Source organism: Brassica oleracea, chromosome C6 (assembly GCF_000695525.1).
Source record: "Brassica oleracea var. oleracea cultivar TO1000 chromosome C6, BOL, whole genome shotgun sequence".
In the NCBI taxonomy this organism is placed as follows: domain Eukaryota; kingdom Viridiplantae; phylum Streptophyta; class Magnoliopsida; order Brassicales; family Brassicaceae; genus Brassica; species Brassica oleracea.
Window position 1 is genome coordinate 10,261,373 of NC_027753.1, and position 8,499 is coordinate 10,269,871.

At 37.7% G+C, this 8,499-nt stretch overlaps 1 long non-coding RNA gene across 2 annotated transcripts; it reads right to left on the bottom strand.

The window, feature by feature from the left end:
- Positions 1 to 2,250: 2,250 nt before the first annotated feature.
- Positions 2,251 to 3,694, bottom strand: LOC106298635. 2 transcript variants are annotated; one of them, XR_001261517.1, is made up of 5 exons: positions 3,477 to 3,694; positions 3,197 to 3,352; positions 3,026 to 3,128; positions 2,740 to 2,940; positions 2,251 to 2,672 (listed from the first exon to the last, which is right to left on the bottom strand). It is a non-coding gene; the product is annotated as an uncharacterized LOC106298635 (long non-coding RNA). The 2 variants fall into 2 exon arrangements; XR_001261516.1 differs by lacking the exon at positions 3,026 to 3,128 and having other exon boundaries at positions 2,288 to 2,672; positions 3,477 to 3,676.
- Positions 3,695 to 8,499: the final 4,805 nt, after the last annotated feature.

The following is an 8,499-nucleotide window of genomic DNA, read 5'->3' on the forward strand; positions in this document are numbered from 1 at the left end:
CAATATATATGGCATTCAATGTCGATCTTCCGCGTTCTAGTGTGAATCAAGAAATAATTTTTCGAATGCCCAATATATATTGCAATTAATTTATACATTCAATGATTTGAAATATTGGGAAAATATTATTAAATTGCATTGAAAAATTGCCATATATATAGTAACTAAATTTGTTTGGGCACCACCTAGTACATACAAGATTAAAAAGGATTAGATTATGCATTATATTATATATAATATTTAAACTATACGCTTACATAGTACGTATACCATTAAAAAATAAGTTAAATTATGCATTATATTTATGTAGTAAACTATAGTTTATTAGAAATATAGCAACTTTCTACAACGTTGATCAATATATGGTCCTATTTTTTTCAAACTACGAAATGTGTTATCACTCCATATAAAACTCATACACCAATATTATATTTTGTAGAATGTAAATCATCCAATAAGAAATATATGAAATAAAAACTTGTTTACAATGCGATAATGATTACAATACAGTTGACTACTATTGTTAGGTTGCAATAAAAGATACAGCCAAGAAAGAACGAGAAGATATAAGCATGAAAGCAATAAATACATTTTTAAAACTCGCATGAAAATAAGAGATATATGTATAATCCATCAAAACCAATTATATTATGCATAAACATGAAACTTAAATGTCCAATGGCACTATATGTAATTAGTCTAGGCAAGCAAGGGTTATTCACTAAATGCTATGAGAAGAGCTCTCATGATGACACATAAGTAATGACAATCTTGATAATAACACATGAGGCAAAGGTTTATTATTTAGAATGCTCCTCAAATAATAGTAAAGGGATTTGTTACCAAAGTTAAGATGTATTAACACTATATATCTATATTATTAAAATTGAAATACCTTTTGGTACTGTTTAGAAACATGGATATCAGTATAAATGAAAATTGTTTGAAAACATGGATAGAAGTATAAAAAAAGAAAAAATTGCCAAAACGGAACAGAAAAACAACTACATTGTCCCTTTGTCATAAATTTATTTTTGGTCTGTTTTTGACTCAGGTACCCTTGGCCAACTTTAAAAATCCATATAAATTATTTTAAAAATCAGAAAAATATGAAAAATAATACAAAATGTACATAAACAAAAAACAATCATATGAAAAATATTTTGGTTGACTAAATATTAGTGGAACACAATTTCATTTTTCAATCTACAGAAAGCAGAAAACACAATCTATTGCCTAGGACCTTGTAGATTGTAGTTTCATATAACTACATAGATATCTGCAGGACGTACACCGCAATATGTACTTAATGGTCAATATCTACCACCGTAGAATAAACGGGCTGCAAATTTCCCTTTATTCTGAACTACAGTAGATTTCGAAAACTATTATTTACTATTATATCTACTAACACGAAATCACAAAATCTGTCTATATAGAAATATTCTACGACGGTGTGATTGCGTTATATACAAAAATAATGTATTCTAGCACATCAGAATTACATAGTCTACTAGTGTATCTGCAGTCTACACCCGTCAGAATGTATGTTCTGCCAAATTCATAATGTAAATATTCCTTAAATCTCTCCACAATCTGAGAATATTTACCAAATCATAATTTTCCAAAATTTACGTATTTTCTAAGTTTTTTACTTTAAATGTGTTATTCCTTGTTCATCCAATGTTCTTGAGGAATTATTTTTTAAAACACCCAAATTTTTTGATTCTCTTGTTGGATAAGATGCATATTTATGCTTTTTGTGGGTTGTGGAAATTTGCTCCTCTTAAAGAATGAGGATTTTCTGTTGATAAAGAAACATCATTGTATTTGCAAGACACTGAACTCTAATAAGTACAAGAACATCAAACTCTAAAACACGAAAATCTAAGATTCGTCGAAAACATTTGTTCATGTTAATAGACTAACTTGTTAAACACAAACTTTAATTTCGAAAAAATTAAAATATAACTTGTTAAACACTAAACTCAAATTTGTTAAACATTATGTGTTAACGGTTTAGGATTTGAACCATATCTAACTTAGGGTTTAGGGTCTGAACCCTATATTATTTAGGGGTTCGGGTTTGAAACCTATGTTATTAGGGGTTTGGGTTTGAACCTTATGTTATTTTGGGGGTCGAGTTTGAACCCTATGTGAGTCAATGTTCATACGATATATTACAAAAATTTATCAATAAAAAAGTAGAACTAATACGATTTAAACCTAACTTGATGAACTCATACACTATAATCCAAAATCTGAGCCTAACATTTTATCCATAAAGTAAAATCTAAAACCCAAATATTAAACGCAAATTACAAAGACAACAATGATGAGTCGCACTCTCGTTCTTTGCAGATGTATTTGAAGTGAACTTTGTCACATATTCGTGGATCATTACACCAAGTCATTCCTAACAAACAGACAACACTTAATATATTTGTTCTAGCAGTTCTTTGGTCTATGGTACTTTGGACGCAGTCACACAGAGACGGGCAGTGCTCGTTCATATGTGGGTATGGCTCCATAGTGTTGTAACCGGGAAGCTCCATTCTGTATTTCGCATGAATTTGACAGTACGGTAGCTTTACATCATTGTTGTCGTTACACCATTTAGGCAAACGGCTTGCATTGTTCTCGAAAAACTTGAGCATGTAAGCATCCTTGATCTGCAAAAATCGATTCCCTTTTTTAGTGTGTGTGTTATAACAAGAGATTAGTTCTAGAATCTCTTACCATGAATTCAGCGACTTCGATGGAACTAGAGATTGGATCAAACAGGCCACCTTCTCTGTACATTTCGAGGATGAAAGCGATACAAGAAGTTGATTTCCCATCGCTCTATATCCAATCATCTTGTTCAGGAACTGCTAGCAACTCGTCTAAAGAGGATCCTCACTTTTCGACTTCCACGAGTACATCAGGAAGATCAAGACCCTACCATTTCACAACATCTCAGCGAAAGAACTAAAGAAACCGAATAAAATGATGATAACAAAGAAGAATGTGGAGTCGAAGCTACCTCTGTCCTGAATAGCTTCAAAAAAAAAAACAGATCTATATTTGGCTAAACTACGCACAAATAGCCTGACGACATTGCCCATCCCTAATTGACAAAGCAACAACTACGAAAAAGGCATCTTAAGCTCTAAACTTCCCATGTGACTAAATGTAATAAAAAAGCCAACTTTACCTTTTGTCGAAACGCCACAGAAAACAGAGAATTGTCCACGGATGCCCAAGCCCGCCGAATCTCTGGAAAAAATCGCACAAAAAGTCGTGCCTTCATCGCCTGCTGTATTATACCTCTCAATAATTACAGAAGGAAGTTTCCCAGTATCACCCACCTCTATCAAAGGAGAAAAAAAGGAGAAACCTTTGTAATTGCTCGATTTCAACTAGTTTCCCTTTGAATTCGAGAACACAATATTACCGACGAAAGAAATCAAGCTAATTGCTTCAAATAGGCTAACCTCTCTGCGATGAGTAGAATATGGTTGACTAGCGTATCTGGAAGCTTCAAGAGCTTCTTCTATATCCAGCTGAGATGCGGCTTCTCCGCTCTGTTTTTTTTTCTCTGAACACAGAGGAGAGAGGGATGTGATTTAGGGTTCGTGTTTTGATATTTGGGGATTAATGAATATTACTTTTTTTCTTTCTTTTTCATTTTTCGTAACTTTTAATTCAGTTCTTTTTATAAATGAATTAACAAAAACGAAAATAGGTTTAGATTAGGAGTTTAATCGGGTTAACACAAAAAGTTATACTATATGGACAATCTGTACTTCAGGCATACGGACAATGTACTTATCTTTTTGCTTTAATTGTCTACTCTGCGTCTATTCTGCTTGTACCGGCTCTCCAGATCTCTAAATTCCTCTATAAATCCATGTAGTATTTATAAATCTAAGTAGGAGTTATTGGTTGTTGTATTTTAATGGATTTGAAAATCCGAACTAAATCTAGTGTTATTGGCTCTATGATTTTCAAATCTGTATTAAAATCATGTGTTATTGGTTTAATGATTTATACATTTTGTATCAAATCAAGTGTTATTCAATCGCACGGATTTACTAATATATTTGATTTTATAATGGATTTGAATGGATTTGTTTTTTAAATTTTTTCGGATTAGTATTTACAAATCCGGAGGTTTTCCATCGGATTTGAGTCTTTGTATTTTTAACAAAAATATTCATACAAATCCATTCAAATCCATTATAAAATCAAATTTATTAGTAAATCCGTACGATTGAATAACACTTGATTTGATATAGAATTAATGAATCATTAAACCAATAACACATGATTTTAATACATATTTGAAAATTATATAACCAATAACACTAGATTTAGTTCCGATTTTCAAATCCATTAAAATACAACAACCAATAACCCCCACTAAGCTTCCACACTCCAAAATTTGGAAATGGTGAGAAGACTCACAACACTGGAAAAAGGAAAGGGGCTTGCTCATACGAACCAGCCAAAAGGATGTAGAAGAATAAGAGCACCTGATTTTGACAACTCCGCACTCATCCAAGCAAACATCAACACGCTCATAGGACGCCTTACCAACACTAGAAAACATAAAGTCTCCCACCTCCCAGAGGAGCTACCTAAGTTATGGATCCTCAATGGAAATGTATATGGCTCCGATCTGGATTTTGACACTTTTCAGTTAAGGTTTGAACTTGAAGAAGACTTACAGAGGGTCTTAGAGAACATGCCATATCACTCTAACTCTTGGATGGTGATACTCCAAATATGGGAACCTATCATCTCCCCCTCATTCCCCTCCCAGATCCCTTTCTGGATTAGACTCAGAAGACTCCCTCTTCACTTTTGGCATGAGAAGATAATATATGATATTGGTCAGGATCTTTGAACGCTGGATGACTACAAGATTACTCAAACTTCAGCACGAATCCGAGTATCCCTAGACGGCTTAGCACCACTTATCATGGAAACCATAGTGGAGTTCGGTGCTGGAGAGGAAATACTGGTCACACTGAAATATGAAGGCCTCAAAAGACTCTGCTCAAATTGTAATTCTCTTACTCACAGCTCTAGGTTCTGCCCCCAGATCTACACGAAACCAACACATAACAACAGGCTAGAGGCTCCACGAAAGGAAGAGAACATAGGGAACATAAACTACTCTTCGTGTGACAGGGACCTCTCTCCCTCGAAAAACCATACAGCTCTTAAGTCCCCCTCTCGACTTATATCACACCGCCCTCAGAAATCTCCTCCAAGAAGACATGCATTCTTTAATGAAAGAGTTGACAGGCATGTACGACCGTTTGGAGATAGGATACCTCCAAAGCCTTACCAGGCAAAACCGCAGAGATATAAAATCACTCCAGATCTTGGTAGCTACCACGTCTTGGAAAGTAGGACCCCTGATTCTAAACATCGTTATGTAGCTGAGAGGATCAAAGGAGAGAAAAAATGCAAACGAGGATCACTCCAGTAGGAGAAGAGGACCACCAGGAGATCCGTACTACGAACAAGACTGATACTACTCCTTGGGGGAGGGGAGAACTGAGGCCTCTGGAAAGAAACTTGAGCTTATGTGACTTTCCACCACTACCAGCTGCCCCACTCATCCCTCAGAGAACCTCAAGCCAATGGAGAGCAAAGGGGATACAACCACAGAGAGATCACTGTACTATAGAGACTGATACTCCACGAGAACCTCCACTGGCACCACCACTACCACCACTGCAGAGCTGCCCAGACGAACAACATATCCCTTCAACAGAAGAGGTGGTGGAGGAGCTACATGAGGTTACACTACAGTATCTCAATTGCCCAGACCCCAAGGAAGCAGTAGCCAGACATCAAAGAGTCCTCGCGAGTGATGCCCGGGGTGATATGGAGGAAGTTGCAGCAGCTATTATAGCAGCCGCTACCAAAAATGTCCCACAAGAAGAGGTGATGGAGGAGCTACATGAGGTTACACTACAGTATCTCAATTGCCCAGACCCCAAGGAAGCAGTAGCCAAACGTTAAGTAGTCCTAGCGAGTGATGCCCTGGGTGATATGGAGGAAGTTGCAGCAGCTATTATAGCAGCCGCTACCAGAAATGTCCCACAAGAAAGGACACACATCCCTATTCTAGACTCCAACCTTGGATTCCACAGGAAAACTAGGAAGTCTCAGTAGAAGGTGACCCAGAGAGCATCTCTCTGAAAAGAAAAAGAGGACAACCTGCAATATTAAATTCAGCAGTAGTCAGTCCAAATATCCTAGCAGGAGTCAGTTCAAGGAAAAGAAACCTTTCACAACTACAAGGATCACCGGGGAGAAGCAAAAACTCACCAGGAAATGCAAGCAAGAATCATCATAGCAAGAAGACTTTGAATAGTAAGGCAGGACCATCAACTGCCACTTCTAATCCTCCCATCCATTTGATACCAGCAATCTCAAGGAAGAAACTGGATTTTCGGGATCCTCCTCCCCAGGTTCCTTAGCTGTGTTGAGCTGGAACTGTTGTAGGCTGGGGAGCCCCACAACAGTCCATAAACTCAAGGAGATCCACAGAAGGAACTCTCCTTACATCATTTTTCTTATGGAGATGAAGAACAACCTGAAATGATCACCAAAACTCTCGACTGGCTCCATATCGAGAACTTCCATACAGTTCCCCCACAAACTCAAGGAGGTGGAGGTCTCTTCCTCATCTGGAATAAGTGCATCGATCTCACTGTTAAATCATCGTCCCCAAATTTTATTGATACAAACATGCATTAGTTATAAGGGCATTACCTTCCAATCAACCTTCGTTTATGGAGAACCCGATCATACGAAGAAGTTGGCCATTTGGAACGAAATAACAGCCTTGCAACCTCCTTCGGCCCTGGTTCCTAACAGAGGACTTCAATGAATTAGTTGACAACAGTGAGAAGAAAGGTGGACCATAGAGAGCAGAAGGAACCTTTTGTGCGTTCAGAACCTTCCTCTCGGAAAATGATCTTTATGATTTGAAGCACTATGGAAACTTCTTATCTTGGAGAGGCAAAAGAGGAATCCATGTGGTACAATATCACCTTGACAGGACGGTGACCAATAGTGGATGGTCTGAGCTATTCCCAGCCGCGAGGAGTCAGTACTTAAAATATGAAGGCTCAGATCATCGACCTCTGCTATCCTTCCTAGATACATCAAGAAGCAAAGGTCAAAAAGTTTTCAGATTTGAGAGGAGGCTCAATGATAACCCGGAAGTGAAAAAACTCATCCAAGATACCTGGAATAGAGAACCTCAGCTCCTTATTGACGAGAAACTCTCCAGATGCCGCAAAGCAATTTGTAGGTGGAGTAAGAAATTTCATGAAAACAGTAGGGCAACACTAGAAGATCTGCGCAACAAACAAGATGATGCAATGTTGAGTGAAATTCCCAATGAATACCTGCTCTATCACCTCAACTCTAAACTACTCCAAACGTATAAGAACGAGGAAGCTTTTTGGAGACAGCGAAGCAGACAATTATGGTTAACCTTAGGGGATGCTAATACTGGCTACTTCCATGCAATTACAAAAGGCAGAAAAATCAATAACAGAATGGCAGTAATGGAAGATGAAAGTGGAGTACCTTGGTTTGAGGAGGACCAGATTGCGGCTGTGATATGCAAATACAACAACACCCTCTTCACTTCCTCGCAAAACAATGGGCAGCAAACAGTATGGGAGGCTCTACAACCCTGTGTTACACATAAGATCAATGATGACACGATAAAAGACCCAAGCCCAGAGGAAATCAGAGAAGCTACCTTTGCTATACACCCGAATAAGGCACCCGAAACGGATGGTTTCTCTTTAAGCTTCTTTCAAGCCAACTGGAGCGTGGTAGGACCAGCAATCATCAAAGAGATCCAGCTCTTCTTCTCCACAGGAACACTCCGACCCTCGCAAAATAACACTCATGTGAGATTGATTCCAAACATTTTGGGAGACAAAAAAGTATCTGACTACAAACCAATTGCATTATGCAACGTGTACTTCAAGATTATCTCAAAGCTATTGTCACTTAGGCTACACTACAAAAAAAGCCGTATTGATAGCATATTGTTATAGCATTGATTTTCAATCTGCTATGAAAGACAAAGTTTTCGATTTCAGTACATATTAATAGCAGTTTCTTAAAGCTCTCGTGAAAAATAAGTAAGCGGGATTAGAAAAACACGCGAACCGCGTATACTTAGGTGAAATTTCGAGAGCCGGGAAGAACCAAAGTGTTTCCCTCTTAACTATGACACTTTTGGTACTTAAGCTTAAAAAAATTGGGTTGACATAGATAGAAAAAAAAAGTAGTCGCGAGAGAAATCTCTCTAGAGAGAAACCCTAATCGCAACTCCGAAACCGAATCTTCCGGCGACGAAACTCTCAGGCGACACCGTCAAGCTCGATTTCGTGCTCAGTAACCGGTGATATTCTTCCCGCAACTCGATTTGAAGGGGATTGAAGGTCGAAATCGAATCGAAGGTAGAGA